Here is an 18,990-nt window from a genome sequence, read left to right as displayed (position 1 = left end):
ATTTCTGAGGCAAATGAACAAACATAGAGGCAGATGGGACAGTGCCTAGCTTCAGAATGACCTGCGGGAAGATGTGGATTTCAGCGCATAAATGTTGCGGAGCCCATTTCTGCAGATTCTCCTGGCTCCTGTCAGAAACAACAGCAAAAGAGATGGTGAGAAAAGCATTGGGCTCCTATTAAACAAAACCGTATACAACTAATTAGTCATTGGGACATTATGATTACGTGTTTGTGGCATTATGAATTCCAATCTCCTCAAGAGACAGATTGTGACAGTATTTGTCATTTGCTGCTTGGCTGGGTATGGCACCTGCATGACTGTTACATTAGTCTATTTTGGGGATGGGGAACCTTGACCGTCCAGATACTGGATTCCATCTCTCAGCATCCCTGCCCACTGCCTATGCCAGCTGGGTGGAGTTCATTGTACAGTTTTTGGCAAATGCTAAAGACACACCTCTTTACCCTGGCCTTAAGCTCCTAAGATGTATGTTTTCAGGACCCACCCTATTCTTGTGATTGAAATGTGTGCTTTTTTAAACATTGTATGTTAGATTTTGTAACCCATCCTGGGACTCATTGGTGAACGGTGGACACACACACACATCTGGAGGAATTTCCTTTCCCTAATCTATTGGATCATTCATACACACTAGTATTGAAAGCCTTGGATGGGTCATACAGAAAAGAGGGTCAAGCTATGCCTTATTCCAAACAGCAACTTTTCAGGCTACTTTAGCTTAAAATAAGAACTGCTTCTAGTATTGGGAGCTTGGCATGATTTAACTGAACCTGTTAGTCTGTGTGGCTCTGATCAGCACTGTTTCCATAAGATTTCCTTGTTTTTGTGCCAGGCACCTTCAAATCTTCATAAGAGCACCCTAGTGTATAAAGTGGCCCAAAGCTATCTAATACCGTGTAAGCAAATGTTTCTATTTTTAAAAAGCTGAAATGTCTGACAAATCTGGTTACAATTTAGCAAGCACTGAATTCTGTAAAACGAATGAGTTGTTTCAGCGAGCAATGATCCAACTGTGGACTTGTTAGCAAACTTCCATCCTTTTAAGCAACACTTCCTTAGATAAAGCAAGAAAATCAGCTACCTGAGTTTAGATGGAACAAGTATTTTCTTTAACATTTACCGTGGTTGGGAGAAAAAAGTCATAAAAGTAAAACTTGCTACAGCACTTCTCATTATTTAGAATAAAATTAAAACCACATTTCATTGATAACTCCCATTTCACAGAAGAAATTTAAACATTGGACAAAGGATAGTAAGAACACCTGGTTTCAAGATTTGGGACCGATGCTAATTTGTATATTGCTTATTTGAATATGTAGGTGCACATTTAATTTAGATGAAGTACAATCCATGTCACCATAGTCGGAAAGACTGTGACCAGGTGGCCTGTGTGCCTGTTCAGTCTTCTGCCTGGGTGCTCACTGCTGATGGGCAACTTCAAAGCTCTTGCTCTCCCTTCTGAGGCTTCTTTATCTTTAAACCAAGACCCGGCAGCTCTTCAAACAGAGGACAGTTCTCTGGTAGCCATTCCAACAGATGACTGTCCTCTGACAGTAGAGCACATGGCCACCCCAATGGGAGGAAGTGCCAGCGCCATATAAGCCAATACCTTTGGAGTCCCTGGTTACTGTACCCTGCAAGAGCTCTGGGGTATGCGCAACTGTAGAGGGCTGAAGTGCGATAGCAGAGCCTGCGGTTGTGCTTTATTTTCCCAAAGTGAGTGCTTGTCTTTCCCATCTCTTGCTTAGTGGAGTTGGCTATTCCAACTTTGAATTTCCTCCTTGGCTGTTGCCTGAAAGATGAGAAAACATGCTACATTTGCTCATTATGTCAAGATATTCACTGTCTGAACATGAGAAATAAGTTTACAATGCCCATTTTTATTTGCCAGGCCCTTTCCTTCGATTGGACATCATCACTGAAATGTTCTTCCTAAAATGTCCTTTCCAGAAGAGAGAATAAATGAAAACACAAAGTTGTATCCTTTTTTCTATAAAGTCATCACGCTTCAGAGCCTACTCAACAGCAATAGGCTTCTAAGAGATTATGTTGGCGGAAGGGGGGGATTTTGTCAGCTCTTTCCATAAAGTTCAAGCGATTTGATAACTCTCCTTTTTGAAGCTTCTGTTATTCCAGTTTCTCTCTCTCTCTCTCTCTCTCCCCCCCCCCGGTGGTACATCCAAATTAACTTGTGGATCAGTCCTTTTTGGATATGGGGTATAACTTTATTTCTCCTGCTAAACTAGAGAAAGCTTGTGTAAATAATCTGCTGCTGCTGGGCTGTTTTAACATTAAGGCAAAGTATGGTACAGCTATGGTTCCCAAACTTTTCCCTCCCACACACACCACTTGAAAATTGCTGAGGGTCTTGGCAGGCCACTTAATGTTTTTTCTGGCTGTTGTAGGAATTGTACTATGCTGTGCTAGTTACTGTATGGTTTTTAATTGTATTTTTACAGATACGCTGTGGACCACCTGAATGACACTTGTGGACCACTGGTAGTCCGCAGACCACCGTTCGATAGCCCCTGTTATAATAGGGTTGCTGGTTGCCCTTTTTCTTCACTTCTTCAGCATTTGCTTTCACAGAATGGCTGATAATATCGGTCTCTAAAATGTGTATATGTGCAGGAAAATGCAAAGCTGTGCAATGCCAAAAATTATAATTAGAAAGAAGTGACAGATCTGTGGCTGCAGCTTCTGAGTTGTTAAAACGTGTGAAAGCTCTTGTTTTCTTTCCGTGGGAAATGGCTTCCATCAGTACTTGCCTTGCGATGAGTTCTATCAGTGGGTGAGAAGATGTTTGGAGACACCTGATTTATAAAATGCAGTAAAAACACAAAAGCAGTATTTAAATCTATACCATTTTTGACAACACTGTGTACTTAGGCAACGTAGCATACTCCAGGCCTTTGCTTTTCCTCCATTTTTGTCATGTTAATTTTATCTTTTCATTTTGCATCCTTGTATATAATTTTTTAGTGTCTTTCACAAATTTCTCAGTGTCAGCAGATAGTTTGAAAACTTGGGCCATATAGCTTTTGGTTCACTCCTTTTGAGGTAGAGGAAAGAATACTCAGCCTAGTTATCTACCAGGTAGGCCACCATTGACCAACCAGTGCCCTCCAGCTATTTTGGACTACAACTCCCATCAGCCCCAGACAGCCCAGCTTCAAATTAGAGAAGGCATCTAATTTGATCCCTTGGCCTGCAGATGGCAGCACTAGCTTAGTAATTTGCTCAGTAACCTCTAGTTTGATGCAGTAACCTAACAGCAGAAATGTTTTAGGTAGGATAAAAATCACACCACTCAGTGTAACACTTTGCAATATGAAAGAAAGAACCCAGAGAAAGATTAAAACAAAAGTTAATGTTGGCTTCTCTGACCAGTACTGTGCAAACAGGCTGAGTAGTAATGGAACTACAAGAGAATCCAGAATTCTCCCAGGCTTTCCATGAACGTGTATATATTAAAAAGGCATTTGCAAACGCCTCGTTCTACCCAAGTTCCTTATGCTATGAATTTGACTAATGTAGGACCCTTCTCTGTGACAACTTGTTTATAGATCATGGGAGAAACAGGTGTAATATTGGTGCAGTGGCTGAGTCTATAGTGTATACTTTCATACTGCTCATAATAAATTTATTTTTGTTGTCCGCCTCTCACCTAGAATGCAGGTCTCAAGGTTTGATTACATAAATTTAAAAATACAAATCATACATAAACCATACAGAAATTTAAAAATATAAAAACATGCAAAGAACCATACATAAACAAATCCATAAAATTGAAATCAGTTTCTTAACCACCAGAGGGAAGCTTCATTTCATACATCATAATACAGTGGATACATGCTTGAAGAAATATTTTGGTGAAAGCCTATTGTGTTACCCATTTTACCAGGTCCAGTGTGGTTGGTTGCCAGAAATGATTTTTTTTTCACTGTCTGCCAAAGATATATAGATGAAGTCCATAGGCACCTGGTACTTGGCTGCTGGATTTCTCAGCCACCACCCTTGTGAGTCCCTGCCACAAATATTCCACTTACCTATCGCAACGTTGTTCAGACAACCCAATAAGCCAGTCTTGTCCCCTGTACCTTTCCCAAGCGCCTGCTGCTTCCAATGATCATCACTCATCCAAGTTCCTGCCACCATCTTTCTTGATATTGCCACATATAGTCATGCGCCCATGAACTTTTGCCATGCTCACATGTACGTACATGTAGTAATATTTACACAACTTGGACATGCAGAGCTTTCTTACGGGATCCAGCAACTAAGTGGGATAGTAATGGACCTACACCCCTTCCCCAGAAGCAACAAACAAAGGGTGCAAGGGCACTGATTATGGGAGAGAAATGAAAGAGGTGCCTGTGTCAGCTGACTTGCTGGAAGGACCAGGCAGGACTTATCTGGCCTTTGAATCCAACCATAGCATAGTGGTTCATGTCATACTAGGACTGTTTCCATTAAGTTTGCTAGTGATGTCAGGCCAGTAATTATCTCCTTGATAGCCTAACCTATCTCACAGTGTTGTGAGTACCAAATGGGAGAGGGGAGAACTATCTAGGCCCCCTCACGCTTCTTGTGGAAAAGACAGGATATAAATGTAATAAATAAGCTATTGAGAATCAGGAATTGGATGGACAGATGGATGGGTGGGTAAACTTAACCAGAGCTATCCAGGAAAGCAATTAAAATATACAGTAAATATATGCTCACTTTCCTTCATAAATTAATGTTTTCTACTTGTAGAGACTTCAGGTCACAGATGAAGAGAAAACAGGGTGGAAGAACAGCTACCTACCATCTTGCTGCTTTGGGGGCTGAGACCGAGCCAGTTTGAAGAAGGCAAAGTACAGTCTCTTGCATGATCTTGGAATGTATGTGAGAAAGTCATTGTCTGAAAGCAACCTCTGTACCCATATTTCCCAGTGCTAGAAGCCTTCACACTGAAACAGTCTTTTAAGTGCAGTAAGTGATGTGCAGATGCGTAGAAATGAACAGGCCTCTGACAGAGACAGCCACCATGATGCTGTCCAGTTGTTGTTGGACTCCAATCAGCCCCAACCAGCATAGCCAATGGTCAGGGGGATGGCAGGAACCATTTTAGCAACTCCTGGTCTCTATAATTTCATACAGTCTAACAAGACAGTTGTACCTATCACCTCCCTGAATGGCTTGAATTGGCTCTAAGAAACATTACAAATGGGAACAGAAAAGAGATGCAGAGCTAAGCAGCACAAAAATCCCAATACAGACATTGGTCAAAGCACTCCATTTCTGATCTGTTCAGGTCAGTCCTGGATGTCTGGCCATTCTTGCCTGAACAGCCATTGTGGTAGGGTTGCCAGGTCAGAAGCACCCCAAATCCTGAGACTTTGGGGGGTGGGTCCAAGTGATGTCATGGGGCGTGCCTGCATGATGTCATGGGGAGGGTCCAAGTGATGTTATGGGGTGGGCCTGAGTGATGTCATTAAGCATGATACATTAAGCATCAACCACAGTTGCTTGGTACATACAATTCATACAAAAACATTTCTCTGATTGGAAATTAAGAAATGATGGAGCCTGGGTAGGAAACATTTAATCTAGCCAACTCACTTCTGGCAAAAAGGGTTTAAGTGCCCTCAGGCCAGGCCAGTCACCAGAAGGCCATTGTAGGAAGAAAGGAGCCTAGTGTAGTGGAGATGTTAGATGGGAGCACTCAGGACTAAAGATGGATGTCCCCGAAGGCTGCAATTCTATTGATTGATTGATTGATTGATTGCATTTGTATACCGCCCCATAGCCGAAGCTCTCTGGGCGGTTTACAACAATTCTAAACACATTTACTAAGGGACTAAGCCCCATAGAACTCAATAGGACTGACTTCTCAGTAGATGTGGTTGGATTGTGTTGTTGGCAAAGCTTGACTAGGGATCCCCTGCAAAGATATCCATATCCAAGTAGGGTTGGCAACCCCCTGCCTGGAATGCCCTGCCCCTACCTTTTAACATCCAACTTTCTTTACAGATCGGACCCTTCACTTCAGAAAAAGGACTGAGAAGACCCGAGTAAGAAGATTCTCTACCCTTTTCTGTCTTCCTTGTGGGCTGCTATAAACTCACTTCGTCAGCCAGCCCAATTCCAGTGAATATAACTGACGGAGAAAAAGCACACATGATTTGGTCTACCTTCATAGGCAGCAGCTTGGGAACAACAACAATTGCAGCCATGCTGGCCAGTATGTGAATTCTCTTTTACCACTCTTGGGCAAGAAATAAACAACAACATTTTGTCAAAGACACACCATGAAGGAAATCTTGGCCGGAGTTTGTCTGACTTCACAAGCCCGAAGGCTTGGAGAAAATATGGTTCTCAAAGTTCACACTACCACTTGTGGTACAGCTGTCCAGTGGACTCAGGTGCACAAAATTAACAAAACAATACAAAGAATTTGTCTCCCAATCACAAGGTTATTCTACTCGACATGCTTCATGCTATACTGAGAAGGATGTCTTTCTTAAAGACCTAATAAAGTTTTTGTTAGTGGCTGCAATACTGGAATCAGCAGGACTCTCCTTGTTCTTCAATAGGATTTGGGGCTGTTGTCTTAGAAAAAGTATCTGGATCTTGCGATAAATGATTTCTCTAAGTAAGATGCCCTTGAAACATAATGGCTTCCATTTATTGCATATAATAAGCACAAATTACTAAGGTTATCATACTTTGGACACATAGTGAGAAGACATGATTCACTAGAAAAGACCATAATGCTGGGAAAAACAGAAGGGAGTAGAAAAAGAGGAAGGCCAAACAAGAGATGGATTGATTCCATAAAGGAAGCCACAGACCTGAACTTACAAGATCTGAACAGTACAAACATACATTTCTCATCACAAATAATTTTGGACTGGACTTGTTACTACATATATGTTACTACATATAGTGCATTCCTCTTCTTATTTGGACAATTTTAGTAATTGTATTTTGCTCAAACATCTTCAAGCCTACTTACTTGTAATTTGTTGTGCCATTCTATTATTCTTTGTTCCTGAAAAATCCTTCAATAAACTCACTCACTCTGGGTGTGGTTGTATCCGATGTTAGTCCTACTTAAATTAGATCTATTGAAATTAATGGACACAATTGATTTAGTTTATATGCTGCCTTTCCACAGTGAGCTGTGCCCAAATAAGGGATGGAAGGATCTGTCAGTTTTGGTTCTCTCTGTTTCCAGTCTGAAATTCAATTCTCCATATTTCTGCAGCAATTTATGACTTTAAAAAAAAACACTCATGAAAATTCTCCAGGATTTTAGTGAGAATTTCTCCTAAACATTTTTGTATGCAGTTTTTACTAATGTTTCATATTGTTGCAAGCAATTTCTCCTAATGTAATGCATTTTTGTATATTGTCTTCACTTAGATATTCATTTTATGCACAATTTCCCCCAACGTAGGCATTGCTGCAAACATTGCTTAGTTGGAGAACTGCATCACAAAATTTGGGTAAGTGCGAATTTCAAGGGATGGCTGTGTTCTGGTTCTCATGTTTCAGAAAGTGCAGATTTTATAAATTTGGCTTTAAATGCGAATTGAATTGAATTTCTCACCCATCCTTAGCCCAAAGCAGCTTAGAACAAACAATCGCTTATCAAAATGCCAAAGTGTTGGGGTGTGGGAGAGAAGTCAGTTTACAAAACATATCAATACATTCAAATGGGACAAGAATCAACACTTTAGCAAATATAGAATAAATTCAATATTACAAAAAATAAATTTAAATACATAAGTAAGAGCAAAAAGGAAGTAAACAAACAAACTTCCAATTGCTGGTGCAGGTCTAACTGCACTCCAAGGAGCCTCACCAACCTGGCTTAAAATACAGTTCAGAGGGGAGGGGTCCTCTCACCAGGGTAGATTAAGCGGAGGAGACCAACAGCAGCAAAAGGGAAATGGTGGGGAGGGCAATGATGGCAAGTCCTCTTCCCCAGCCTCCTGGAAAGTCCAGCTTCTCTGTGCAGGTCTTACTGCATGTGACTAAAGTGAAGCCCATTAATTTCAATGGGTCTATTCTGAGTAGTCCGAATTGGCTACAACTCAATGTGTATGGTATAGGGGAAAGACGGGCAGAAATGACAACATCCTAAAGTCCCCTTGAAGGGTGATCAACCCCTCATACAGCTGCTGATTTTCTCCTTTAAGTGCCCATTCAAAACCTTCCCCCCCAGCCCAGACAGGCTTACTTCCAGTTTCAGAATAGAGTCTGTGTTGGAGGGGTAATTTAAAACTGCTTGAGGGAGCTTTTTCAGGAGACAGTGGTGGGTAGGGGATGCACCCTGCTCCTGTCCACCAGTTCCTCCCTGTGAGTACCCCCTTTCCCTGCATTTGTCTTACAGATAAAACTAATGAGGTCAGGAATCCTCTTACCAACAACTCCCCTCCCCCAAAAAACTGTATCAAACTACCAGTGTTTCCCACAGGAGGTGAAATGTTATGATGTACAGATTTATGCATGGCATAAGTACTCATGTTCGAAACGGGGGAGTTCGAATGCTGTGTATGAAGTCAGTGGTAGTTCTGCTTGTTCTAGCAGGATCAAGATTTTAGTTGAGGATGCCATCTGGTATATACTAGCAAATTCACAACATACTTACAAAATGGCACTCGTATACTTGAATTAACTAACACAGAATAATGGCTGCCACATCCTTCAGTATTCATAGTCACTCAAATGAGTGAAAATTTTCATGCCACTTAGAACATGTGCTTTGAGTCTGTAAGAAAAAGCTATACCTTTGACCCTCACTAATAGTTAAGAGTTACTAATGTGGGTTTTGTTACAGTTAATAGGACAGAGTGGTTAACCCAGCATGCTAAGGGGCAAGTAATGAGTGACCTAGTATATGACTCTTGAGTAACGATAGGAATGATGCCCTTTACATAGCAGTTGTGCATATGAGACACAAGATGTGACTTTTGGCTGAAGGCCTGTGGACACAGAAACACACACTAAACACAGACATTTTTCAGAGTACCTGAAAGGTTGCCCGGTACAATAGTCCCATTTCCAGCATCTCTAAGGAATTTCTTTACCCCAGTCTCCTCTCCAGGGATGGTGGCCAAGGATTCAAGAGCTTCACTCAATGTAAACTCTAGGCAACTTCAAGCTAGTAGGCAAAGGGCTGTGTACTCCTGGGAACTTGATTTCTTCCTGTCTTGAGGCTTTCCTGACACATCCTGAAATTCTCCCATGAATATTTTCTCCTTCTTCACTTAAAAGCTGACCTTGTAGCAGTAAGCTGCATTTTAGGTCTTTAAGTCTTAAGCAGGAGACCCTGTAGCTCCTCAGAGATCAGTTGCCATTTCACCAATTCTTACAGGGCTGAAGGAACCTACTTTTCTTCTTCTGTTTTTGGCATTTCCACAAAAAATACTCATTGAATTTTCTTTCTTCACCCCCACTGTATATATAGATTAATTTGTTCTCACATACTTCTTCTCTCTTCCCTTTTTTTGCAATGTTGGCTCAGTGATCAGTTTCTACCATGGGAAAATCAGGGCTTATAAAACTAAAGATGAACACTATGTGAATGCCAAGCCTTTTGGAGGCCTCCTATATAATTATACATGCGAAATAGTGCTGGTGCTGTTATTCAACATAAGTCATCTCTAATAACCTGTGTGTCGATAAGGAGTGTTAAAGCCGTACATATAATTAACTTCCTGTGGATTGTCGAGAGGCCAATTGATAATATTTCTGTGGGTTCACAAAGTTAATGCACAAAGATGCTATTTTTGTCCATCTAGGTCCTATTTGCTTTGCTCCTTCCCTTTCTTTGTTAAATATATCATGGTATGACCCTTTGTTTGTATCTTTGTTCTTTTTTGGAAAATGTGAATAGACATAAATATTTAAAAGAGAGAGATGCTCTTCTGATTAATGGCTAGGTTTCTATCCTAAATATGTTTTGCTGTTTTTATAATGCTCTAGCAATAAAAAGGGGGGGCAGGCTTGTCATAAAGAATTACAGATGCCTGGGAGGGCAGTCAGGTAAAGAATCTTTGCCCTTTCATTTTGCTGCTCCAGAGGGTATGACCCAAATCATCCGTCAAATTAGGAGATTTCAACCAAGAAGAACTTCCTGACAGCACAAACTGTTGACAGTGGGACAGACTGCCTCAGAAGCTGGTGCACTCTACTTTTGTTAGAAGTTTTTAAGCAGAGACTGGATGCCCTCCCCAACCTATCAGAGGTGCTGTATTAGTGGGCTTCCTTCATTGATGGGGTCAGACTAGATGGCCTTGGAGGACTTTCCAATTTCTTTGTTATTGCTAGCATTGTTTTTTAGACCCGGAATGTTTTGGAGACTTGAGGTACCAAGTATCCTTTTGAGGTGAGACAAAACGCTGTGTCAGGAAAGGAGATGAACAATTGCCTTTTTATTGCTCTTTATCCAAAACAGATTAGCACTTGCATAAAAGGTCTTGTGCCTGCATTTTAACTTACAGTAGGGTTGGGGAACTCATGGCCTCCACAGGTGTTGCTGGACTCCAGCTCCCATCATCCTGGACCGGACCATTGGCCATGCTGGCTGGAGCTGATGAGAGTTGGAGTCCAACAACATTTGGAAGGTCACATGTTCTCCAGCCCTGGTTTACAGTATCTAAAGTGAAGGTGTGCAGAGTAGAATAGAGTGTTTGGGGAATGGTGATACCAGAGAAGTTACTTTGTAGACTAAGGGTGTACTCTCTTCTTTCCAGAAAGAAGGAAAATGAAGAATCCTTGTTTGTGCTTTCCTCCTTCTGGAGTGTTGTGCTGCTGCTTCTCTCTCTCTCTCTCTCTCTCTCTCTCTCTCTGTATGTGTGTCTGTGCACTCATTTCATACCATCAAAGAGAAGTGCAAAAGTTACTTGTGAGTAAGCAAACTGCTGCACAAGGCAGCATACTGGAATGCTGAATCTTGAATAGATCTGATTGTGGTTCCAGCCTGACACATGAAGAAAACATACAGGAGCTCTGTATGTCGCCTGCTCTGGAGCCCTTCTTTCCATGCACAACTGCTGGCTGCATTGGAGCAGAGCCTAGACTGTTGTTCTAAGAAGCAGTGTGGAGCTCTCCCTGACAATGGAGCTACTCACAGCTACAGGAATAAGCTTGCCACTTCACAGAAGAGACGGTGGAGACTTGGTCATGAGTCGATCAGCTGCCAGGAAATCTGAAGGAAGACTAGGGATTGGAGGCCCAAGCCAAAGTCAGGTAGAGAGGAAGCGAGGAAAGGAGTGAAGAAGAAAAATCTGCATCTGTGTCTGAAAACAGCAGAAGCTGTATCTTGTCGACAGGGAGCAAAACAAGTGCGGCTAGACAGTCTGAGCTCTACTTTTTAGGTAGATGTTGTTCTTGAGCAACCTTTGCCAACCTGGGCCTAATGGGAGTTATAGTCTAAAACATTTGGAAGGCACCAAGTTTGAAAAGGCTGTTCTAGACAGTGTTACAAGAAGAAAGGAAGAAGAATTTGCCTATAAATCTAGGCAGATTTGTTACCGCTTGCACTTCTCTGGCTGTCACAATGAGGATGCTGCTGATATCTACTCTATTGTACAGCTCCCCTGTGATGTGAAGAGGTGGGGCAGCAGAGGGAGTGGGAAGGGAAGGGCAACATTACAGCCATTTCTTCCTCCACCTAGCAGGGTGAACTCTCATGTCAGATTCTCCCTGCCCTTAAGCTAAAGGGAAGGATGACAAGCAGACAGTAGTCATTCCAGGAAGTTTTTTGACATGACTTAAAGGTGAACCAAAAGACTTTCCTTCTTCACATGGTCTAGAATTGTGCCATGGCCATACGTCTGTGCTTTTCACACACCCCAGACCACTTGGTAATATCGAAAATCAGAGTAAAGCTAAAGAAGAACAACAAATCAATCATGATGCCAAAATGGAATTTAAATAACATCCCAGGAGAATATAAAGATCAAATAAGGCACAGATTTGAGGCTTTAAACTTAGTTGACAGAGAACCAGAAGAACTATGGATTGAAGTCAGAGACATAATCAGAAAAGAATGCAAAGACAATACCTCTATTAAGAAGGGAGAAAGACTTCAATGGATGACTGACAAAACTCTTAAAATGATTAAGAAGGAAAGCAAAAGCAAAAGGAGACAGAAACATGGTTAGAACCCTAGATGCAACAATACAGTGACTAGTACATAAGGACAAAAAGAACTATTACAATAGATATAACTTATTGTATAGAAATAGAAGAGGACAACAAAAAAGGGTAGAACAAGAGCCCTATTCCAAAAGATTAGAGAAATTAAAGGGAAATTTAAACCGAGGGTAGGGGTGTTGAATAATCAACAGGGGAACCCATTGACTGACTGACAGATAAAATAAAAGGAAGATGGAAGCAATACACCGAAGAACTCTACAAAAGAGATGCAAGGGCAACAGATTCATTCATGGAGGGACCATATGATGAAGAACCAGAAATTTTAGAATGTGAAGTGGAAGCTACTCTTAAAATACGTGGAAGAAACAAATCACCAGGAACAGATGGCATAACAATAGAGTTGTTACAAGACTGAATCTGTCCAAATTTTGACAAAAAATTGTCAACAAATATGGAAAAGAAAACAATGGTCCACAGACTGGAAGCATTCAATATACATCCCAATTCCAAAGAAAGGGGATCCCAGGGAATTCAGTAATTATCGAACCATTGCCTCAGTATCCCATGCAAGTAAAGTAATGCTCAAGATTCTACAACAATTCTACAACAAAGGCTCTTACCATATATGGAGCAAGAAATGCCAGATGTCCAAGCTGGATTTAGAAAGGGAAGAGGCACCAGAGATCATATCGCAAACATATGTTGGATAATGGAACAGAGCAAGGAATTTCAGAAGGAAATCACCCTGTGCTTTACAGATTACAGCAAAGCCTTTGACTGTGTAGATCATGAAAAACTATGGAATGCCTTAAAAGAAATGGCAGTGCCACAGCATCTGATTGTCCTGATGCGCAACCTATACTCTGGACAAGGGGCTACTGTAAAGACAGAATATGGAGAAACCAATTGGTTCCCAATCGGAAAGGGGTGTATTTTATCACCCTATTTGTTTAATCTATATGCAGAACATATCATATGGAAAGCAGGATTGGACCAAGATGAAGGAGGTGTGAAAACTGGAGGGAGAAATACTAATAATTTAACATATGCAGACGATACTATACTACTAGCAGAAACCAGTAATGATCTGAAACGAATGCTGATGAAAGTTAAAGATAAAAGTACAAAAGCAGGAATGTCAAGAAGACTAAAGTAATGACAACAGAAGATTTATGTAACTTTAAAGTTGACAACAAGAACATTGAACTTGTCAAGGATTATCAATATCTTGCCATAGTCATTAACCAAAATGGAGACAATAGTCAAGAAATCAGAAGAAGACTAGGACTGGGGAGGGCAGCTAAGAGAGAACTAGAAAAGGTCCTCAAATCCAAAGATGTATCACTGAACACTAAAGTCAGGATCATTCAGACCATGGTATTCCCAATCTCTATGTATGGATGTGAAAGTTGGACAGTGAAAAAAGCGGATAAGACAAAAATGAACTCATTTGAAATGTGGTGTTGGAGGAGAGCTTTGTGCAAACCATGGACTGTGAAAAAGACAAATAATTGGGTGTTAGATCAAACTAAAGCAGAACTATCACTAGAAGCTAAAATGATGAAATGAAGGTTATCATACTTTGGACACATACTGAGAAGATATGATTCACTAGAAAATACCGTAATGCTGGGAAAAACAGAAGGGAGTAGAAAAAGAGGAAGGCCTAACAAGAGATGGATTGATTCCATAAAGGAAGCCACAGACCTGAATTTACAACATCTGAACAGGGTCGTTCATGACAGATGCTATTGGAGGTCGCTGATTCATAGGGTCGCCATAAGTCATAATCGATTTGAAGGCACATAACAGACCACTTGAACGAGAGTTGGGTACAGGTTTCCTTGTTGGAGAGCATACCTTCCAGGCAGGAATGGGCCCCAGTACCTTTCATTTTTGAGATGAAGCACTACTTTTTTGAAGCCACTTGTGTCTGACTGGTTCTCTACAAAGCCCTGCTCTTATTGGCTTATCACTTTTTGCCATGGACAGGAGGGGAACATAGGGTGGCTGCTTAGACTTTGCCAGAAGAGGAAATCTATCACATACAAAGAGAACAAAAATGGACACAGCTCTACATAATAATTGCCTATACTAGCTAATATGGATAGATACAAAATGAGAAATGATAACTAATTTACATAGAAATCCAATACATCTTGCCATAGTGCGGGAGACTGTGTGCCTGCACAGTCTGCTGCCCATGTTCTAACAGTTGATGGGCTACTTCAAAGTCCCTGCTCTTTCTTCTTGTGATTCTCTAGCTTTAAACCGGACTTGGAAAAGATAGCCCTTCAAACAGAGGACTGCCCTCTGAAGCACTTCAAATACTGTCCTCTGCACATATGGCCACCCATGGTGGAAAACCACCCAACATTTGATCCTTCCACAGGCTTCTGCTGAACGGATGATACCGACTTGATCATTTGGGCCCTATAGAGCCAGATTTGTCTGGGGCAGCTGGGATGGAGTTTTATTTATCTCAGTACAAGTGTCCCAAGTACAAAGTATAAGGGTGCTACGAGGGGGTGCCTGGATAAAAGAATTCTGACCACAGTATGCTGTGTGAACATAATGGGAAGCAAATACTTTTTCTTCTCAGCCTACCAGAGGAACAGCTTGTGTGCATGACTTCCTGGTATCTACCAACATAGGTTCAGTTCAGATATAATGCAAAGGTATAGTTTGGCTATTGGGAGTTCCCTTGCAGGTTGTCACATGCCCTCTTACCCTCTCATGCACAGATTCCTTCTTCAACTTGTTTGTTTTTGCTAGGCGTATTCTGCCACCATGTTCAAAATGGTAAACTGTAGACATTGCATTTCAAAGCATGGTTTGCAAACCCTGTTCAAATTGGTCTTGGGAGCAAGGAGCTAATTATAGTTCATCAATCCTCACATTCTAGCAAATGATGGTTGTCAAAAACTGAGGGGGGGGAGCACAGGGGCTCTTCAAAGTCTGATTGGGCAGTTAATATTTGAATTGAGCAATAGAGTTTGAACTGAGCCATACAGTGAATCCATTTTATACCCATAACAACCCTATTTTTTTTTTAAAAAAAACCACTCTCAGGCAGACCACTTATTTATTAAAGTACCAGAAATACAAGAGGTGAGTCAAAACCTGTGACCCCTTAATAAATGTGGTTTTATTATTTCCTCCCCCGTGTGTGTCAGATGTTGCTCCCCAGCAAATGATGTCATTAGAGCTTGGGAGTTTCACTCCTTTCTGTTGCTCAATTTTTACATAAGCTCTCGCTTCAACCTGCCCATCATGTGTGCCAGTTGCACTAGGTGATATATTACTTTCAAGGATTAGTCAAGGGTAAACACTGTTTTATAAGAAGTACCAGGGAAGACATAGTCAGAGATGTGGAGCAATGACAGGGGAGGAAACTGCTGTTTAGCATCCCACTATGCTAGATGAAGCTATTGCCGGCAGTGAAATGTCACCGAATCAGTTGATCGTTCGATGGCATCTCACTGCCAATTATGGGAGAAAAAGGATTACTTTGCTTAGGAGTAGGGATGCTCAAGGAATTTGTTCTGTCTGTATTTGTTGTAAGTGACCCAACCTGATTCATACTTCCTGGAATAAAATGCAAACTGGAGTGCAGTTTTTCTCCACTGACAAAGTTCTTGGCTCAAAGCATACCGAAGTGTATATAAAAATGCACATGTTAAGGATAAAATGCATACACAGATGTGTATTTTAGGGTAAAATGTGTACATAAATGTGTATTTGGTGTGGTGGTGGGGAGAATGCATTAAAACATAATGCAAATGTTCATGCTTTTTTAAAGTTTGCAGGTTGGTGTGGAGACAGTGCACAATGAACTTATGAATGAACACATATGAAACTGGCACAGTTTGATGATCCATCTGTCCCTCTCCAGAAGACAATAAGTGGTGATGGGAAAACTTGATAAAGAGTGGCTCCTTTCATAGGCAATACAAGACCAGTGTGTGTTCACAACTTCCCACATCACTTTTCTGCCTTTTTAAAAATGTTCACTGGCATTTAAATTGCTGTTTCCATTATGGTCTGTGGTGCACAGCCAAGGTTGGGTCCCATCACATGTTCAGAGGGTATCAGCATACAAATGCAGTAGAAGCAGAGGACGAGCTTATATTGATTCCTCTCACCTATCTCATGTAATTAATTGCACAACAGGAAAACAAGATATATGGTTGGATCAGGAAAGTGGACTAGCCTGTCAAGCAGTCAAATTTTGATTAGTTTTAACCACAGACATTTTGCTTGATGTATATTTAATCATTCACAGAAAGAAGATAACAAAGTGGACTTATCTGATTAAGCAAAAATGGTCTCTATGTACTCCAGATTGCTGCCCTAGGGCAGGATTAACTAAACACGTATAGAGCTATTTATTTATTTATTTATTTATTTATTTATTTCATTAAACTTATAGACCGCCCCATAGCCGAAGCTCTCTGGGCGGTTCACAAGACAAGAAACATCAAAAATACAATAAACGTGTAACAATATAAACACATTAAAAGTTTAAAATGTTAAAAATTAAAACAATATCAGCACATACAAACATGTTAAAAAGCCTGGGTGAAGAGAAAAGTTTTAACCTGGCGCCGGAAAGATAGTAACGTTGGCGCCAGGCGTATCTCCTCTGGGAGATCGTTCCACAGTTTGGGGGCCACCACAGAAAAAGCCTTTCCCAGTATACTATCTCTTTCCACCTGATTAACACTTCCCTCCTTCCCACATTGTTGTTGTTATGCTCTGAAAATACCTCTTACCATGAAAACCTTCCCGCATATGACATCACACATCCTTTTCTTAAAAGTTTATATCTTCTATGCTCAGGTGTGAGTGCCATTGCTTATATAGCCAGAATGGTATCATCCATGCACAAGGGGGGGGGATTCTGAGATTTGCAGAAGTACCAAAAATCGTTAAAAGAATATATATATAAACGTATAGTAAACCCCCAAATACCCCAGTATGACTGAGCATGCTCCATAGTTGTGGAATGCTCTCTGACTATATGGGTGTGTGTGTGGAGAGAGAAGAGAATTGGAATATCATAGAAAACAGAATGGGTCATTGGTGAAACCCTGAGCCAGAAGCACTCCCCACTGCAATGGTCTGTTGGCAGTCCTACTTGTCCTTTCTTGAAACCTTATTTAACAATAGTTCTCCTTCATTCTGTGGTTTCTTAACCTATTGGTTTGAATGCTTGATGTCACTCCATGAGCAGACGTTTCCTGTTGCATGCATTTTTTTAGGTAGCTCTTCTCCCCTCATGAGATCATGCACCCATTGCCGTCCAAACACTCCTAGTGAAAGTTCTGCTGCTGTTTGACAACAACTTTATAGCACACACAGCAGCTGCTCCTTCCTGGTAGACTATGCTCTTATGTTTCCAATGTAGTTTCTCTTGAGGGCACAGAACACTGGTAGAGTGTATGCTTTGCCTGCAGAAGGCCCTGAAAGATTTTGGGCAGTAGCAGGACTTAAACATCCCAGTTTGTCGGTGCAGCTGTGGGAGGGGAGAGCCTTTGACAGAGCACACAGCCCTCAGCTAATGTAGACTGAGGCTGCATACACACCATGTATTGACAGCACATTTCCCCACCCCCCAAAGACGTATGGGAACTATGGTTAAGGGTGCTGGGAATTGTCACTCTGTGAGGGGTAAACTACAGTTCCTGGGATTCTTTGGGGGGTGGTGCCTTTTTAAATGTGTGGTGTGTATGCAGCCTCAGGCCAAACTAGACAAGATGACAGACTGGGGAAAGAGAAAGATACAACCACCTCAGGGGAAGTGCCATAGCTCAGTGTTTTGGTGCTAGGTTCAGTCCCAGCATCTCCAGATAGGGCTGGAACAGCCCGCTATCTGAACTCCTGGAGAGCTAGATGGACCAATGGTCTGACTCGGTATAAGGCAGCTTCCTATGTTCCTAAGAAGAAGCTGGAGGGGGGAGCAGGAGCATAGTGGCAAATTCAGAAGTGCAGGGTCCCTTCATGATAGTCATGACAGCAAAGCCCTTTCCTCCTCACTTTTTTTTGCTGCTGGGTTGAGAATGAGACCCTTGTTAATGCTTTTGTAGCAATGTACAATGTGCTGTCCCACAACAACAGATGTCCCTAGGGACCAATAAGTTGTGAGAAGAATCTTCTCAGTGGCTGACTTACCTCCTTTCACTCTAATTGGCTCCAGTGAGCAGGAAAGGACAAGGAAGCATGCTAGAAGACTCTTTTCATTGGCTAACACACTCCCCTGTCATGCTGAGTGGTTTATAGGATGCAGGAGACACAGGGACCTGGTTGGGGCCCTACTGCCAAAAAAGTAAAGAGACCCCATGAGACCCTGGATGACTACACCCCTGAGGGGAGACATGGGGGAGGAGGATTGTTAACCCTTTCCTGCCCGTGCTATCATCTCAATGAAAATTGCTCCTTCCCCCAGCTGCTTTATCTGTTTTATTAGGGAAAGTGTACCTGCACACTTACACACAGTGGTGTTAAACAGCTTAACATGTATTGTTGCTCCCGTTTTACCATTTCACTTCAGTGGGCTGTCCTACTTTAACCGGATTCCTTCCTCCTGCCTGCATCTAATGTATGACTAGGCAAGCCACAGAAAAGTAGAGCAAGCTGCTTCCCTTTTTATTGCAGGATGGCATAAATAGTATGGATATATCTTCATCAGCCCATCCCAAATGTAAATGAGCCTGAATCTTCTTTAATCTTCCTTAGTGCTTTTTCTTTCTTTTTGTTTTCTCATTTATTGTCTCAGTGCCATCTACACTCACACACAAATCGCCT

The 18,990-nt window shown here is 41.5% G+C and overlaps 1 long non-coding RNA gene across 2 annotated transcripts; it reads left to right on the top strand.

Annotated features, from left to right (window-relative positions):
• Positions 1-1,928: 1,928 nt before the first annotated feature.
• On the top strand, positions 1,929-7,098 carry LOC133390577 (uncharacterized). 2 transcript variants are annotated; one of them, XR_009764429.1, is made up of 2 exons: positions 1,929-4,910; positions 6,043-7,098. It is a non-coding gene; the product is annotated as an uncharacterized LOC133390577 (long non-coding RNA). The 2 variants fall into 2 exon arrangements; XR_009764430.1 differs by having other exon boundaries at positions 1,929-5,001.
• Positions 7,099-18,990: the final 11,892 nt, after the last annotated feature.

This window comes from Rhineura floridana, chromosome 8 (assembly GCF_030035675.1).
Source record: "Rhineura floridana isolate rRhiFlo1 chromosome 8, rRhiFlo1.hap2, whole genome shotgun sequence".
NCBI lineage: Eukaryota > Metazoa > Chordata > Lepidosauria > Squamata > Rhineuridae > Rhineura > Rhineura floridana.
This window is presented reverse-complemented; position numbering and strand designations above follow the sequence as displayed.